Source organism: Carassius carassius, chromosome 29 (assembly GCF_963082965.1).
Source record: "Carassius carassius chromosome 29, fCarCar2.1, whole genome shotgun sequence".
NCBI lineage: Eukaryota > Metazoa > Chordata > Actinopteri > Cypriniformes > Cyprinidae > Carassius > Carassius carassius.
In genome coordinates this window covers 13,455,709-13,475,045 of record NC_081783.1, presented here as the reverse complement: position 1 = coordinate 13,475,045, position 19,337 = coordinate 13,455,709, and the positions used below count along the sequence as shown (strand labels likewise).

Here is a 19,337-nt window from a genome sequence, read left to right as displayed (position 1 = left end):
TAAGCTAAATGTGTTATGAAGCATTCTACTTGCTCACAATCATTTAAGGAGCAGGAGATTCCTGTCATAAGACAGCCCATAGACTCTGGCCTTAATCTTTACTTGTATACAGGTCAGTAGTTCCCCCACTTTATGTGCTCTTTAGGTACATCAGCACCATGGCTAAATCTTATTGCTAGACATAAACAGTAGACATAAACAATGATTTCCGTTCTTTCCATATTGACAGCTTTGCTCAGTTGTTTTTTGAAAAAGTCTCTTGCCATTGTTCTAATACTTGCATCATTACTGTATCAATTGTATTCACCCAGGATATCGACTAACTTGTAACATGACACTTTGGACAGCCATTTCTAATGCTAGCAAAACAAATACACTACAATTGAGTCTGCATTAATCAAATAAAATAAATGATCTCACTTTGGCTTGCACTTTATGTTATCAAGCATGTTAAACAAAAATGGCAGTTCCTGCTTGTCTAAACCAAGTTTTAGTGCTTAATTCTCAAATTGCATTTGAAAAGTGAGAACTCCAAACACTGTCAGATATCACTTCACAGCAACTTAAAAATGAGTTCCATGTTGCACTGACGGCTGATAAGATAAAAATAACATTTGGCGGTACAGATGGCTTTGCTGGGGAGAGTTCCAGCAGATTTGTTTGAAAAGACTTTTCATCATCTATGTGTACATTGGTAAAGCATCTAGTACCACTGAAACAAACTTAATTCCTGCTAACGCCAAGTCTGTTTGCAATATGGATGAGTTAAAACTATAAAAAGACGCAAGCTTTGCTCACAGTAGTACAAAAGCAGGAATTAAATTGTACACTGTATCCAGTCTTTGCACAGTGGCAGCTTATGGGTGTCTGCAGAATAATGCTATATATTTAATGCAATCTGCCTGGAGAAATATGGTAATCATATACAGTGTGTATAAATGTGTAAAAATCACCAAACAGAACATTAACCCTTCTTCCACTTTCATTTTCCCATAATTTGTATAGCATTTGCTTTTACTTTATCATTCTTAAGATCTAAATGTTACATTTAAATATTCAATAAATAGTTAAACAGAAATGGATCTATGAATGCCATGACAAACATTGTACTTTTATTTTAGATTAAACACATATAACCTAAGCACAAATTGTTAAGCCAGTACACTTTTATAATATAATCAAGGCCATATAAAGAGCTTTTATTATTTCTTCAAAATTATATTTTATTTAATATTTATAGTTATAGTAAGTTAACTACTCTAAACATACCTATACTACATTTGACATATTTTCATGACAATCACGATAGTTTATAAACACTGTCCTTTTTTATTGACAGCCGTTAATGTATCCTGGACAATGGGGTTTTCACACCATGAAAAAAAATGGCATGAAGAGTTGAGCAGACAGAGAGTAGAATGAAATAATAAATAAGTGGCAGGACCTTTTGTCGTTTTTCTACAAAAAAAGACACATTATCTGTCCGGGTTTGTGTGGATCTGTGAAAAGCTAAGAGGCTTTCCTCCAGCTCTCCCACCCTGTCAGCACAAAGGAAAGACGCTTGGAGAGAATTACAGCAAACGCCGGGGGGATATTTTCACTGTGACATGCCACTGACCTCATGGCATCTGATCAGAGCCTGATCCTTCCCCTTTAAGATGCCTCAGAGCATTGTGGGTAACCCGAGGGGCCAGAGTTTGCTGTCGCAGCAGCGCAGTAGGGCTCGAAGAGAACATAAAATAGTAGGCAAATCCATGTATTCCCCTATGAAATGGATGCTGGTACAAGGAGTGAAAAATAAAACCCTATTTGATTAGGGAGGCTGAACTACCTGATTAGAGTCTCATTGTAAGAGGGATTATCTCAGCATGAATTTATTATCTATGATGAAATTTACAATAATAACAGTCAATTTGAGAACAAACCAGCATATGGGATTAAGAGCTTTTAACACAAACACAGTAACACTGGAGTGTTAGTAATGGTCTGCATCCCTTGGTTAATAAGGGGAAAAGAGAGAACATTCTTGTTTAACACATTGTTCCAGCCCTGAATACATTTGCATAGAGCAGACCAAAATACTGGTGCTGCCACCGTCATGTAAATGTATAAGGATGAAGGGTTTGCACCAATTTTTAAATAAACTACAATGAAGCCACATTTTAAATCTGCATAAGCAAATTCAATGCTAACAACAAACAGTTGACACATTTCAGCTAATACCATTGATTTTGGGCCTTTACATATTTAGAATTAGAACAAACATTTAGTTTTCCTTTTTCTCTTGACATTTACTACTTAGTGCTTATTGTAGTAAGTAATATTCAAATGATGTCTTTAGTGACACATTTTCAAAAGCATTGTTTGATGGACTGATTCAAGAACATGATGTTTTTATTAAAGATTACCACTGGAGACTCAACAAATCTGACTAGAAACAGTAGATCACGATAAGCAAGGTACTTATATTTTTTTTGTCACAGTGAGTAGTGTATTTACTGCTATTTTTGCAGTTTTGCTCACATAAGCAGCTCAGATGAAGTCCATATATGATCACGAAGAATGATATATATTTTATGTGATTATTCAATATTTAAACATAAATCAACATATGTTTACTTAATATGTGATTGTTTAATATAAATCAACATGTATGATTAGAATGTGTGTGTGTGTGTGTGTTTGTGTGTGCGTGTAATATATTTATAATTATTTAATTACATATCTATACAAAAAAATATTTATATGTACTAATTATATTATCAAACATGTATGGTCTCACTTTATTTTGAAGGTCCCTTTAACTCATTCTGTTGACTGTAAGAAACATTGCTTGCAAAATTGCTAATAGTTAGTAGAATGTCTGTTGGGAGACCATCACAATAAAGAGTTAGCAGATAATAAGCTCTAATGGAGATTTGTTTGACATGTACACATGCAATTTCAGTTATTGTCAACAGAATGTTCAAAAAGGACCATCAAAATGAAGTGCTACCAAATATATATATAGTAGCTGATATCCCATCATCCTCTCTGGCAGAGCGACAGGAGGTGTTTCCTCTATTTTTCCTTATCTACCAATGCACAATGGCTTGGATTAGTCTCAGGGTTGCCTTTCTCCAATGTCTATAAGCCATCAGCTTCAGATTTTTCCTATCAATCGTACAAACCCCATATGTCAGAACATGATGTAACATGCTCAGTGAAGCCAAACACAGCTCAGGTGGCAGGCAGGAGATGTTTGTGTGAGGTGGAGCATGGAGATATTAAGTGTCAGTTTGAAATGATAACATAGATTCTGTGGATAATCATCGCCTCGGCGTAATGTATTACAAACATGTGTATTCTTGTCGCGTTGTATTATTTTATGACCCCTTGTGTTTGCGAACATGAGAGAGCCGAAGGCCAATGAGAACAGAGAATGAGATTTGAAGTTGCTGTGAATGCGCATTTGCTTTATTGCACTTAAATAAATAACCTTTGGCCCAGTGGCATAATTCATCTTCATTTTCTGACGTAAATAAGGAGCGCGATTGGTGGTGGGAGAGAAATTCATTTGTGTTTTGCCTTTAAGCAAACGTCTGTGCATTTTTCATCTGATCTCTTACTGAAGTCTAATTATGTGTGTCTGTGCCAAAGTGTGTATGTGTGTCCATGAAGTCACATCCGCTTGTCTTTTTCACAAGGACAACATGTGACAGTAGCAAACAACACACTGTTTAAAAATTGACATCAGGCAAAAAAAGAATGTTTGAAGAATTTCTTACTCTGTCATGAAGTCCAATATAGTTTGAGTCTTGAGCTAACACAGAGAATAAATGACATATCTAAACAGATCTTGCACGCTCTTTTTGTCAGCTTGTCATAGACTTCATAACACAGCAGAAGCATGCTTCAGATCTTTGCAATATAAAACAGTGTCGCATTGCTCACTGCAAAGAAATACACAAACTAATTATATAACCACTGTCCTCTGTTTATAATGGTGCATTGGGAATATCTTCTTCAATATCGCTTCATAACACAAGTAAATTCATTTCTTTATCTTATAATAGACTGAGTCTAAGGAGATGAGGACAAAAACAAGCAATGAGAATTCAGGGAGCTTTGAAGGCAAATTTCAAGATATTCAAGAACAAATGTATTTTTTTATCAACTGGAAAATTACTGAAATACTTAAAAAAATTATCGTGACAAACCAGAATGGAGCAAGACTAAATATGAGATTGTAAATTAAATTACAAAACTACACTAGTCTGAACATCCAAAGTGGCTCACTGAATAATAATACCAAGAAAGTGCATTAAGAAAATAGCAGACATGATCAGCTAGAGACAAAAAAGCTGGAAAATCTGACCAATTATATATATATACATACACATACACATACATATACATATATATATATATATATATATATATATATATATATAAACATTCTTGCCATTTAAAATATATATTTTATATTGTAGTAATACATGCTATTGCCCTGTAAAAATAAAAACCTCTGCATTTATTAATAATATAATATAATATAATATAATATAATATAATATAATATAATATAATATAATATAATATAATATAATAGTTATTATTACAGTACCTGCCACAAGTTTAAAAACATTACAATTATTTGATTTTGAAATAAATCTCTTCTACTTATAAATGCTGCATTTATTTGATCAAAATAAAGTAAAAAACAGCAATATTGTGAAATATTATTACAAAAAAATGTATATATTTTAATATATTATAAAATGTAATCTATTCCTGTAATGCAAAGCAGAATTTGCTGCATCATTACTCCAGTTTTCAGTGTCACGTGATCTTTCAGAAATAATTACAATTTGATTTGATGCTCAAGAAACATTTCTGATTGTTATCAATGTAGAAAACAGATGTGCTGCTTCATATTTTGTGTGGAAATGGAGATGCGTTTGATTTTTCTGGATTTGTTCTTTGATAAATAGAAAGTTCAATAAAAAGCATTTATTTGCATATATATATATATATATATATATTAGGGGTGTAACGGTACCTGTATTCGTACCGGACCATTTCGGTTCAGGGCTTTCGGTACGGTGCATGTGTGTACCGAATGATGGAATGCAATATTTTGTGCGCGGAATATAAGTACTTTTTCGTGTTTCCAAACGAACATATTAAGTGGCGGAAGTCTCCGCGTTCAGCGAAAATCCCGCCCTGCAGCTGATTCTTAAGGCCAGCGACACACTGGATGCGTGGCTCAAGTGTCTCAGCTGCGTGCGTGGCGTGTCCGTTTTTAATTCGGCTCCCATGTTAACAGGTTAGAGCTTGCAGACTGCCTGGGTGAGACGCGTATCTCAGGCGCGTGCATGCTAGAAATAGAACCGACGCCTATTTTTCACGCGACACGCAAGCATGTTGGAAGTGTTTCCAGGCAAAATAGAATAGGAAAATATGTTTATATGTCATTTTGTACACAAATACATATTAATTCATGACACTTTGATGTTTGAAAGTCTATAGGTTGACATAAATTCAGATATAAATGTAATTTAAAAAATAAATTAATAATTATTGATTTTAAAATATTGCACCTGTCAAACTTATGTCTATTTTGCCGTCAGTGTTGGGAAGGTTACTTTGGAAATGTAATAGGTTACAGATTACAAGTTACCCTATTTAAAACGTAATAGTAGTGTAACTTTTTTAATTACTTTAATAAAGTAATGTAACTAATTACTTTTGAGTACATTTTGATTACTTTTATAAATTTCTAATGAATGTCAATTTGCAACTGTTAATCATCTTCAACCATTTTACACCATGCAGGTTTAACCTTAAAGTAGTGCTCAATACTGTCAGACTTTCATCATTCTTCATCACCTGAATTAAGATGATCACATCTGAACACATCCACCACACAATCAGACTTTAGTACTGCCTTTTACTTAGAGATTGATCTGAAGTTCAAAGCAGATTTAAAATCAAAAGAAATAGTTTATAGATACTGTTTTTGAAACCAAATTTTTGCATAACTACAGGCATCTAACTGCATCTAACAATGGTTTGGGGGAAAATAGTTAATAAAAAAATAAAAGCATATACATCAACTCAAATAAGGTTATCTAATAAGCATGTGTCCTAATTTGTGTACTAAACTCCTGAAACATTGGTGTCTTTTTGAAACACTGCTGTCTCTTTGATATGATATGATGATAGTTTCTCAAAATAAGTAAAAAATGCTCATGAAGTGACTGTTCTAGAGATTAATTTCCATGAGGGGCGGACTGGGGAAAAAAATAGGCTGGGAAATCTCACACTCATACACCCACAACCCATTCTGAAACATGGACAACCCTATTTTTTTTTGGACCTGACATGAAAAAATGTGAATCCTTAGGTTGGGGGACTTGCAACCTAAGTAAGAGTTCTCTCCTGAACTGCCCCTTCACTTCCATTATCCACCCATCTCTCTCATGACTTTAATACTGAAGATTTTTATTTGACTTTTACCATGTTTTGTAAGTGCAATTTAGTTTTTTTGGCAAATGAATTACCACTTGTATTTATTTTTACTACAAATTCCATAGTTAAACCACGGTTAGTGCCATACCATAGGCTACATTAATTTTCCTAAGGGTTGTGTTTTTGTATGCACTAGCTCCCCCTAAAACTATGATAAAATATGATGATTTGTCTGCTAACTTACTACTGTAACATTACAAAAGATAATAATGACGTCGTTTATACAGTATTTTGAGTGATTGCGAGCAATGTGCTGCTGCTGCTTGACTAAGTAAACAAAGACAAAACTACATTAGCATATTTACAGATGAAACTGACCTGCACCTGAAACCCTGAACAGAAGTGTCGCTTCTCTGCTCAGCTGTGCGCTTAGACAGTTCACTCCGGTCTCTCTCTCTCGCATTGATTACTCGGAGTCTGATCCAAACCGTTCGGCGGAGGCGCGGAGAGCGCGCGAGCCCAACCATTGCCAGTCACGACTAACCGATTCATGATTTATTAGAGATTTAATTATCGAATGGCGGATTCGGAAATAATCGCTTTAGTATATTCGGCCTGCAATTATACAATAACAATATTAAAGTAGAAGGCCAAATCGTCTGCCAGGCCACCGGGAATAGTCCCGGTTCTCACGATGTCCAGTCAGCGCCTGATTTCCACAGACACGCAGAACGTACAGGATTCATATTCAGTCTTTTTGCGGCTTAATATTCACAGACATCAGTCCATATCGGGTTTTGATTCAAGTGTACTGACCTACTTTTGATTTATTCGTCCAAAATGTGGCATATTGCGTCCGCGTTATAGGCCGAATTCCATTTTTATGACTGGATTCTACGAATGTGTTTTCCGCGTCTCGGAGATTATGGGCCATATGTCTTAGTGCAATTTGGGAAAGAAATAAGCTGTATGTGGATGTGTGTAAATATTCAAATGTAATCCTCTTTGTAATCGTTACAATTTTCATAAGTAACTGTAATTTAATTACTCATTTTTTCTTAGTAACTGTAACTGATTACTGTTACATTTATTTTGTAATTAAATTACGTAACGCCGTTACATGTAACTAGTTACTCCCCAACACTGTTTGCCGTCAATACTGTTGACGGTGTCCTTTATCAGTAGGCTTTATATTTATGCTCAACATGAAGTATAGATATTGTTGTCGTGAAGACAAGAGCCTGGTCTGTCGGCGGTCTCTCTCTATGTCACCTACAGTAGCAGCAGCGCGCCATCGCCGCGTCACGCCCGTTTCACACATACTCCGTCTGCGGTGCGTATGCGTTGCATAATTTTTTACGCACCCATGTTAACGGATTCCAGGGTTCACACTGCACGCGGTTGCAGTCCATTAATGCGTTCCAGGAGCAGTGCGTCTGCTGCAGTGCAGCGATCGTTTACGCACTAAACGTCTTTTTTTTTACTAAGAGTCTATTTTTGCTGTGCTGCATGCGCTGAATTAAAGTGACAGCGCATTGTTCGCGGTAAAAATGAACATGGATTGACACGGAAATGCAGTCATTTCACAATAAATGTATACTAATTAAAGCCTACTGTGTTTCATACGCAACACATGGGTTTTGACTAGATTTAAAACAAGAAAAAGAGCAACTTTAGAGAAACAAGGCAACATTATATATGCACTTTTATAGAGGCAGAAAAACAAAGTGATTTAAGACCCGTTGGAGTGCATGTAATAAAGATTTAAATGCAAAGGCACGAGAGTCGACTGTTTCTGTCAGTGGTGAGTTTTAATTTTAAATGTTTGTGATATCCTAACAAGAAAAGTAGGCTAATGTTGTGTTTAAATGTGTTGCAGCTTGTTTCAGCTACTTATTATAAAAACCTAGCAGTCAAATGCATGAGTAATATGTTGTTTATATTTGAATTTAAATATGTCTATGAAAGATTGTTACTGTAGCTACTGTGATGAAAGAGTATCACAATGCTGAAAAAGCTTTTTTTTTTTTATTTTTTTATTTTTTTACATGATTTGATATCAAAATAATGGACAAATGTTGTTTTTTGTGGCTTAAACAGCCGCGGATCAGTAGCGAACTGCAAACGCGTCCTGTGTGAAAGCACAACGAGTCCGTGCTGCTTCACCACCACATACGAAACGCACTCGGACTGCAGACGCACTGCAGACGGATTATATGTGAAACAGGCGTCAGGCATGATTCTGGTGAAGCAGGCCTACAAGCTGGGATTGGTAATGCTGCACTGTAATCATAGTTATTTATTATATTTTTCATTATATTTTATTATATGATATTGGTTTGAGACAGAGTATTTTATTTAGTGGAGAACTTTGCAGCAGTATTTTATTTCTTATTCTTTTTTTATTTTATATATATTTTATTAAAAAGTATTTAAAAAAAAGTGTATAGTAATAAACAACCTGCAGTTTAATGTTTGCATTTCATTCCCTTACTGTACCGAAAATGAACCGAACCGTGACTTTAAAACCGAGGTATACGTACCGAACGGTGATTTTTGCATACCGTTACACCCCTAATATATATATATATATATATATATATATATATATATATATATATATATAATTTTGTTGACGCATTTATTAAATAGCAATCTATTTAAACATTGAAACATTTTAGTGTCTTCGCGCTTCACTCATTTTTCATCACTGTAATGTATGATAAAATTGTTAATTTCTCTCTCTTTTTCCAAAATCTTACCATATATGTTTGTGATATCATTGTTTCCACAAAAAAAACAGCAAAACCTTGTATTATTATTATTATTATTATTATTATTATTATTATTTAATCTTTTAATACTGATCTGCATGATCCAGGTGGGTCATGATTCTAGAGAAAAAAAAGAAAAAGAAAAATCTGGATTTATCTGGAAGAATCACATTCATTAAAGTGTCTATTTTAGTTGTTTTAAATAATGACTTGTCTTAATTTAAAATTCATCTCCAACCATTAGAACTACTATTTTGAAAAAGTGCTCAATCCCCACTCCTACTAAATCTTGTATCTTCTTTTTCAGGCTGGATAGTAGCAGCTATCAAAAAAGTAATAAGACAGTACAGCATATATATTCCACCTCAAGTCCCCACAGGCCATATCAGCCTTAGTTCTCACAGACATAATGGGGTAACTTACCACATAAAAACAGAACAGTTTGTCATGGTCAGCCCAGAGGCAGGAGAAGAGGCAATGTCCATGGCCTACAAGTGAAACAGAAAAAAAAGAAGGATTAAGAACAACACCTTGTATTGAACTATATTTGAATCCACTTCATTAACACTAGAAGGTCAAAAATACATTGTTAGTAACTTATCATTTGACTTGGGTGAAGCCAAAAATTGTGTGCAAAGCTTGGTGAGCTGTGCTTCACTCATTATATGAGATGTGAAATGTTCTCAGTATATATAAAAAAAAGTTCCATGTGTTTACTTGGAATCGATAAAACTAAAGAATGGAATTACATCTTACAGCTACTACACTCCAACAGTTAGTCAAAGGTAAACTAACTTTAAGATGTAAAATTTTTTGTCAAATGTTCTGTACAATAATCATCTGAAATGAACTTAATATACTAAAGCAGCACACTGTTGCTATGGTTACCTTCTAAGGTGAATGATTTTCTGTTCATGAGCATCTATTTACCATTGGCAAAAACATCTTATAGAAGAAATTATACAATAGTTGGTAAGAAACAAGCTGCCATGTTGCGTTCAGAAAAAAAAAAAAAAAAAAAAATCTATTAAAATATTCATAATATCAACAGCAACTGCAGCTCATAAACTCTAAGTGTATATTTAGGTATTTGTAAAGCCTCAGTAATAACGTCTCAAATCTTTTTGATAACTACTGGCTAGTATTTTACAGTCAGCCACCACAAACCATTTCACATTAACATTATCGCAAAATATTATCTCCACACTGCTGCTTAAGCCCTAGCTTTTCATTATCAACATTGCTATGGCAGGTACATATTCTTCAGCCATTTATCAGAAATGAAATCCCCATCTCTCATTAAAGGTAAACCGTTTTAAGCATCCGACAGAGCTCCTTTTAAGCTACTTTCCCATGATAGCAAATGGCTATATATACTAATAAAATAAGCTTTAGGTAAGAAAAAAAATACAAAAATAGGAGACTATTCTTTCTATAAAAAGCATATTTTATATTATGATGCAAAGCTACTTAAAGGTACAGGTTGTAGGACCTGCCACGAGAGGGCACACTATCAAAACAATAACAATCGCGTGGTTTGATGACGCTAAGAAGGAGTGTGGAATGATGAGATTTGTTGTCTTCTACCCAACCGCTGACGGCCATCAATCAGACGGAAAGATTAATCATGGATTTAAAGCGAGTTCAACAATTTGCGCGAGTAGATTAGATACAAAGTCAATGCAAAGACGAGATCAGATTATGGATCAGAAGCATCCTCACGCGGGTCTAGAGATGCAACCCCCCGCGTTTGGCGTGTATGCCCCATTATACTAATCTTGTTGATTGTTATAATAGCATAAGTTTCCTGTAAAGATACGAATCAAAACAACTCACCTGTCGAGTAAAACACAAGCAATATCGGGATCTCTTTCTAGTTGAAGATTGTTGCGAAGCTACTTCCGCATTTGTCCACGACACTGTTGTCATGTGGTTTCTACGTCAGTAAAGGCGGTAACAAAGGGTAACTAACGTCATTGACAAGCGACTGCACTGCCCCGTGTCACTGTTTAGAATGGGAATTTTCTCATGATTTACAAGTAGTTGAAAACATTAGAGATATTGTTAGTAATCAGCTGGACAAAATATATAACACTAGCCCAGTGGTTTTTGTATATTTTACTGCAAGTATCTTACAAATTGTACCTTTAAATAGATTGAAGTGATGACTTGTAATGCCTCAAATTTCATTCAGGATGAATCTATTTGACACTGAGAACAGTTTTTAACTTTGCGTTTTTTGAAGACTGAGGCTGGCAGTGAGTGACTGCAATATAAGAAAGATTTGGGCATTAGAACACATGGAATTGGTGAGTAGGCTCTGTGTGATAAAAAGTGAGAGGGCAAAGAAAGTTGAAGGACAGTGAGAAAGGGAAAGACAGATGTTTGCGAGCCCATGATGAGTGATGAGACTAGGTTAGAGACTTGAGTTGTGCAATATTCTGGTACAAAAAAGATACTGCAGCACTAAAGATTTAAAACAGCTGTGCAACTGATAAAAGAAACTACACTTTTTATAAAGAATGTTTAAGGATAATTGACTCTTTTTGCAGGTTACATCGATACACCAGTAAGTGTCAATAACTTTCTTGATAAGGGATTCATTTATTAATTTATTCAAGTGAACTTCAAATACACAGATTCATTCACTGACTTTCACAAGACAGATTTTTAATGTTGAGTCATTGAATCAGTCACTAAAGCAATTCGACCAAACACAATGATTCATTCTCTGGTTTCTTTCCTAAATCTAAATCTGTATTTAAATACGTTATATGTAAATAAGTTATTTAATATCAACTTTTAGTTTATCCTTTACATAAATATAGAACATTTGTCTTGTTCAATTACGATAACATTCATCTATTTCTAATGAATACATTTGGAAACAACTTCACAATATGCTTCATGATGTTTTTTTTATATATATAGTGTTATACCTCTACTAAACAGATAAAACATTAGTAATTCTATGACCCTGTATTGCAAACATATATTCAGTAGTTTATTTAAAGTACCATCTGTTCAGAATCACTCACAAAGTATTATAGTGGTTACTATACCAAAGCTGAAAACTCTGGTATTGAACTAGACCTAAATTAGCGTAATTAACTGTATCTGTGCTTGCATGTGCATTTAGCCTTTCGGTTTTCAGTTAACAGGAGTGAAAATTTGTCATTATATAACTTTAGTTGCCATGTCCTCCTCTCGTTTCCACAACCTGTACATATAGTTGCAAGTCATTAATGTCTTCATCCATTATCTTAATTTCTATTGTTCACCTCCTTATCTGTCCTTTCCTTATTTTCTTTCTCTTTTCCTCCTACACACAAACACATGCAGAGTCCACAACAAAAAGCCACTACATCTTAGTTAAGTGGCACCAAAATAGGTTAGTTGTTCTCAAGGAAATAAAATCTGACTCACCCTTTCTCTATAATTTGTTACAACCTTGTTAGAAACCCAAATTATCACTAGCATACCTAAACTGTGTGTATGTGTTAGGGGTCTTTGGCTATCCATCACACTGTTAGACTTGCTAGAAACAGCAAAAATGAGTTTCTGTGCAAGTCCCAGTGTTTGTTTGTCAAATGTTTGTTATTCAAGTATTCATCCATATTTGTCTTCTATGTATATTGCATGTGTACACAGGGCCAAACCCTTAAACCAGGCTTTTTCAAAAACAGATAAATGAACTGGGGATTTCCTCCAGTGTGCTTGAAGCCCATAGATTACAGATGAAGCTTTCAACTTTATGAGCTTTTGCTGCTCTGCACTAGTTCCTCATGCACTTAACCCTCTAACAGGACATACACCATGTAGCCTAACTGATCTTGACTACACTGAACTATTTTGCTTTGCTCTTCAATCACAATCTCTAAGCTCATTGTTGCTTCTATCTACTGTATATACTGTGATGAATCAGCTGCCTCCTCCCTGATTATCATCAGCACCCCGTCCTAAATCACCGCCCTTTACCAGTCCCCTGAAAGGAGTGGGTGTGTGAGAGATGAGGTGCCTGGATGAGCCAGGGCTGGCGGCGTGTGATGGGGCACACCTGAAGGAAATGAAGCCTCATCACTGCCGCTTTTTAAAAGCCCAACACGCCACTCCTCGGGAGACCGGTCTTTTCCCCTACATGCACACTGGTGTCCTCGTGGATCCAGGAAGGGTGTGTTGAGGGATTCCCACGCCACCAGAGACGTGAGCTGCTGGACACACCTGTTTACATGGCCGACGGGCCAGGATGCCGGGCCGTCCACCCCCTGCAAGCACTGCGGCCAACGAGAAGGATGCGGCCGCTAGAAGAAGCCGCCGCCCTTCACACCCCGGACCGGAGAGGGGAGCGTGTGGGGCCGCCGGACTCCGCCCCTTACCTGGACCCTTCCTCCATGAACACTGCCTGACCCACACAAACCCTGCAGCATGACGAGGACACCAAATTACCTGTTTGATTTGGACACTCTCCCCCTTTGGCCACTTCTATTCCCCATTTTGTTTTATTTTCTGTTAATAAAAGTCTCTCCGAGGCCTGACGCCACGCCCACTGTGTCTGTCGTTTGCTCCTCCCGCCACAATACCAATATATACTGTGGCATCGTGAGAGGTAGGGTATCACCAAAGTGTGGGTTGCTTCACAAATCGAGTCCAGGCAGAGATCAAGTCACTGGGTTCTTTTTAATCACCAACTTAAACTCCAAAAAAGATCTTAACCAAAAAACTCTTCCAGCTTCTCTTTTATGTGCACTACCAAACAAAACCAGCCAATCTCTCTGTTCTCAGCTTGTTAACAGCTTTTCTCCTTTACTTGCAACACCTGTGTCCCCACAGTTGAGAAACCTGGTAACTGTAGTCCGGGAACAGGTGGCCATCTTGGTTTGTAGTCCCCATGCTGCAACCACCTAGATGGCACATACCTTGCCTCTATAACATACCCTCTCACGATGCCACAATACTTTTATATATATTCAGGCTTTTAAATAGCTATAACATTTTTACTTCTTTCAAATAAATTCAGTTCTTTGAACTTTCTATTTATCAAAAAATCTGAAATAATAACAAAATATTAAGCAGCATGAGTCAAATGTTTTCTGTGCGCCAAATTAGCATATTTGAATTATTGATGAAGGATTGAGTGATACTGAAATTCAGCTTTATCATCACAAGAATAAATTAAATTTAAAAAGCAAAGTTTCTATGGTTTGTTATTTGTGTGTGTGTGTATAAAAATAAAGTAGGTTAGTATCTGTGTGTATGTGTAATTTGGAAATTTCCCTTTACCAAGCTATTAAAGCCTTACAAAGCCTAGAGGAAACTTGAAGCTAGAATTTGCCTCTTATTGCCAGAGATAGTCATGTTTCACAGTCTCCCTCTGAAGCCAGACTCCATGTCTCCAAAACAGAATTATGTATCCCCGGGGCCCAAAAATAAACCTGATGCTCTGTTTGGCTTTTGTCACCCTGCTCACATCCCTTTCTTTGCTAATCAGAAAAAGTCAATACACTATCAAGCTTTGCCTGAGAAATCTGAGATGGACACAGTGGCAGATCTCCTGCACGCTCCTCACCTCCGGTCTCAGGAGCTATAAAGCAGAAATGATTTATGATATTTATTCTCATAAAAGTCCCGTATGCTGTCTAGAAGCCTCAGATCAGCTCGCTAGAGAACGCCACTGACGGTGAAGCAGCAGTAAGTAAACATGAGGCATCACGAGGCGACAGCTAGCATTAGCATTAAGCTCTACCAACCACCATCGATCAGTTCAAGAGACGCGAATCAGGATGCAAATTTCCAGTTAAATCTCAGGAGAAGTCGACATCAAAGCAGCACTCAAATGCACCATGCGTACCAGACTGCTGATGAAGATCATGGGTAATTGAACGCCATTGGCTTAGGCTGGAAAACAACAGGAGCCATCAACTCTGCATTAATACCAATCCACTTCTGCTTGCATTCTTTTCCCACTTGTGGTTCAGTGAGCACATGAACCTGCTGTGGTTTCAAATACAGAACACTGCCAGTCAAAATAGGAGCTCTGGCAGAACAACATTTTAATACATCACACTCCTCTCCAGTGACATTTGTGCAAGTCTCAGACGTGATGTATATTACTGTACTGTTCGCAGTTAAAATACTCTTACAGGTGATAATGGAGGGGATGGTTGTTTACAGACGCATTAGCACTCTGGAAACGATTCTCAAATCAGCATATGCATCCACAAAAGCAAACAATTGAAAACAGAAAAGGTTTCTTTTCTGCTGAGACCTAAAAAACATCAATTTTAAATACACTGTGGTGAAAGCACTAAACAGTCATTATAGTGCAAAAACCTGCATCTAATTCAGTTCTCAACATTTTCTAAGGCATCTGAAACTAGGAGTATTAAGAGCCAAATAATTAATTGCAATTAATTTTGTGATTCCTGACATCTCTCAGTACACACACACACACACACACACACACACACACATATACATATACATATACACACACACACACATACACACACACACACACACACACACACACACACACACACACACATACATACATACATATATATATATATATATATATATACAGTACAGACCAAAAGTTTGGACACACCTTCTCATTCAAAGAGTTTTCTTTATTTTCATGACTATGAAAATTGTAGAGTCACACTGAATCAGACCGCAGCTGGACCGCAGACAGAAGGCAAAAGGGCCAACAAGTGCTAAGCATCTCTCGGGGAACTCCTTCAAGACTGTTGGAAGACCATTTCAGGTGACTACCTCTTGAAGCTCATCAAGAGAATGCCAAGAGTGTGCAAAGCAGTAATCAAAGCAAAAGGTGGCTACTTTGAAGAACCTACAATATGACATATTTTCAGTTGTTTCACACTTTTTTGTTATGTATATAATTCCATATATAATTCCACATGTGTTAATTCATAGTTTTGATGCCTTCAGTATGAATCTACAATTTTCATAGTCATGAAAATAAAGAAAACTCTTTGAATGAGAAGGTGTGTCCAAACTTTTGGTCTGTACTGTATATATATTTCAAACAAGTAGCTATGAGAAAGAAAAAAAATATTTTATTAATAATCAACATAAGAACACCTCTAAGTGACCCTTATTTTAAGACAGTCCATTTAAATTGCTTTCAGTCATCTTGCAGTCCTCTTAGATGTTTGCTGAGGTCCCTTCGTTGATTTGCATAATTTGTTTATTGACTCATGGTGCTAAAGCAACAGCGTGAGCAAATAAACAATGCCATCAGTGGACGTTATTCATTCTTGGTGAATTCCCTCCTCAATGTTTGCTCGAATAATTTCAGAATAAACCCTTAAACCAGAGGCCTCAATTCACACGGTGAGAGGGGAACTTTAATTGAGTTGTCTGCTAGTTCCTAATAAACCATATAGTGTGCTGTAGTAAACAGTGTCATATTTTCCCAGCGGATGTAGCTGACACATATTAGCTCATGTGAAATATAGGCCACTGAATGCAAATCACCACCGACTTTCCCACCAAATACCTAATCTACAACGAATACAAGGCCAACTGGAGATCAACATTTTACTCTATTTAGTTAAAACTATTGTATGACTTTTATACAGTATATGAGTTGTGCCTTTGTTTCTTAAAAAAAAAAAGCCTGAAGATTTAACTGTAACAAAAGAAGACTAAGTAGCTCTGGTGGATTCAGTGATGTTCCATAATTCATATCAGCAAACATCATTAGTAATTTATGGTGAGGCAACGTTGTGGATATAGCTGTTAGCAAAAAGAATGTGCAAACTCATCGGTCATATTTGTACATATTTCACAGTTTGACAGGGGAAAAGCAACATAATTGAATACTTTTAACATATGAATATCTAAACTGACAATAGAGTATTTGTAAAAATCCTATATGCACAGGAGAACTGGCTGTACCAAATTTTGAATTATATTATTGGTTGTTCCAAATTAAGGCTCTTCATAATTGGGTTGACCCTCAATCTAAAGTTTCATGGAGAGTGACTGAAGCTGACAAGGTTAAAATCGACTTCAAGATATTGTATTTGTTGGTAAAGTGAAAAAAGGTAATTAATTACAAATTTGGTCAGATTATAGCTAATTCTATTAGAATCTGGAGAACAGTTGAATGTCTAATAGTAGGACCCTTCAAATTCTGTAACAGTGCACCGTTATGGCACAATCTCAGTTTTTTTTTTTAATGTGGAAATCGTCCATTTGTCCAACCATCTTGGTCTTCTTTAGGCATTAACACATGCAGTGATTTATATGATGACCAAGACCTTTGTTCATTTCAGGCAATAAGAATTAAGTTCTGTTTACCAGCATCATCATATTTTGTCTTTTTTTTCCAGTTACTTTCTACTCTCAAAGCACATGGAGATCCTTGGGCAGCTCCTATTTCCTCTCATCCTATGCGAGATTGGATTGCACCATCTTCTGTTTCCTTAATATATAGTAAAATTATTGATCACATTACAAAACCTCTTTTTATCAAATCTGTTTGGAATCAGGAACTATCTGACCATAATTTATAAGTCGAATGGGAGGGTGTAGTCTAACCTCAGTTTAACCTCTAAAAACTTGGCTCATCGTCTTATACATTTCAAAATTATTCATGGAGCATATATAACTCCTTACAAAAGATTCAAAATGAAACTACAACCAAATTACATCTTCCGTATCTGTAATACTGCATCATAAGGTACTTTCCTTCATGTGTTTTGGGAGAGTCCTAGTGTCAATAATCTGTGGACACATGTAAATTTTGTTTAATCCTCTTTATTACAAAATGATTACATGGTTAAGCCAAGTTTATGTCTTAATGATGATTCTGGCTTCTTTATAAGCTCAATACAAAAAAGAATGTTGTTTGCTGGGTGTACAGCTGCAAAAAAGACAATATTACAGAACTGATTTACACCGCACATGTGTGGGAAAAAGTATTGGATCCATAGTCTTCTTAAAATAATGGCCTGTGAATGTACAACAGCACAAATTAATAAGGCCAAACCTAGTACTACTGATGTTTGTTGGTGTTGTTGTTTTCTAAAATACTGGATTATATAAAATATATATTTTTTTCTTATTGGAATATGTAAATTGATTATATGTCTGTTGTTGTTGTTTATGTGTTTTATCCTGAATGGATGTTATGATGATATTTGTTATATGTAAAAATAAAAATAAAAAGTTGACCAAAAAATTAAATAAAATAAATTTTATAAAGATTTATTTAAATGGAAAATCTCTTTCTAAAGGATTCATTCTTTTTTTTTACTAAACTTTTCCTTTTTTTATGTGTGTACAAACTAGAGTTTTAATTACATAAAATCATAGCCCTCTAATGCGTTACTGTCTGCTTAAGCGTGCCGTTATTAAAAGCACACTCCATTCCAGGGTAACACAGTGTCATTCAAATCAATCTTAATCAGCATCAGAGTCACTGAGTGCATGACCTGGGTGTCAAACATGTTATTTAATGCTTTATTATCACGTTTAACCTGTAAAGTGATTCAAAACCTGCGTTACAACCCATTCTGCTATCCTCTCGAGAGAAGAAAACGAGAAAAAGTGATCACTGCCAGAAAAAATAATAATGTGATAATAATAGCATTGACGCAATTAAATTGGGTATGTTTGAGGTGGGTTGAGGGAGGAGACTCCAGTTCAGATGGGATTCATTGGCTTTTCACTTTACATGCTAATGCAGCAAGCACTAGACCGGCAACGGAAACCATTTGTAATTTTTGCAATTAAAACTATTCTACCAATTCTCTTTCAATCCTGCCTGCTCTTTCATTCTCTTCTCTCTCTCCTCTCTGGCAGTGTTTGAGAGTCTGAGGTGGCACTCAAAGAGTGAGAAATATCCAGACAAACGAAAAGAAACATTGTCATCAAGTTAAAAAGAGAACAGAAATTAATGTATGCCAGATGCTTTCATCCAAGTCCAATCAGCACTTTTCTAAAACAGAAGTTTGGAAAGGTACATGGCAGTTTGCTTTGTAGAATAAAGTAGAGTCATTCTAATTAAGTACATCCTCACTTATGAAGGAATATGACAACATAAAACCAATGCATAATTCTCTTCATCTAGTTATGTCT

The 19,337-nt window shown here is 35.9% G+C and overlaps 1 protein-coding gene across 3 annotated transcripts in view; it reads right to left on the bottom strand.

Annotated features, from left to right (window-relative positions):
- The window catches only part of LOC132109654 (leucine-rich repeat and immunoglobulin-like domain-containing nogo receptor-interacting protein 2), a 383,416-nt gene that overhangs the window by 212,154 nt on the left and 151,925 nt on the right, over positions 1 to 19,337 (bottom strand). For all 3 annotated transcript variants that reach the window (XM_059515916.1, XM_059515917.1, XM_059515915.1), the window contains one exon: positions 9,651 to 9,715. The gene's annotated coding sequence lies outside the window, so the exon portion shown is untranslated. The remainder of the gene's footprint in view (positions 1 to 9,650; positions 9,716 to 19,337) is intronic.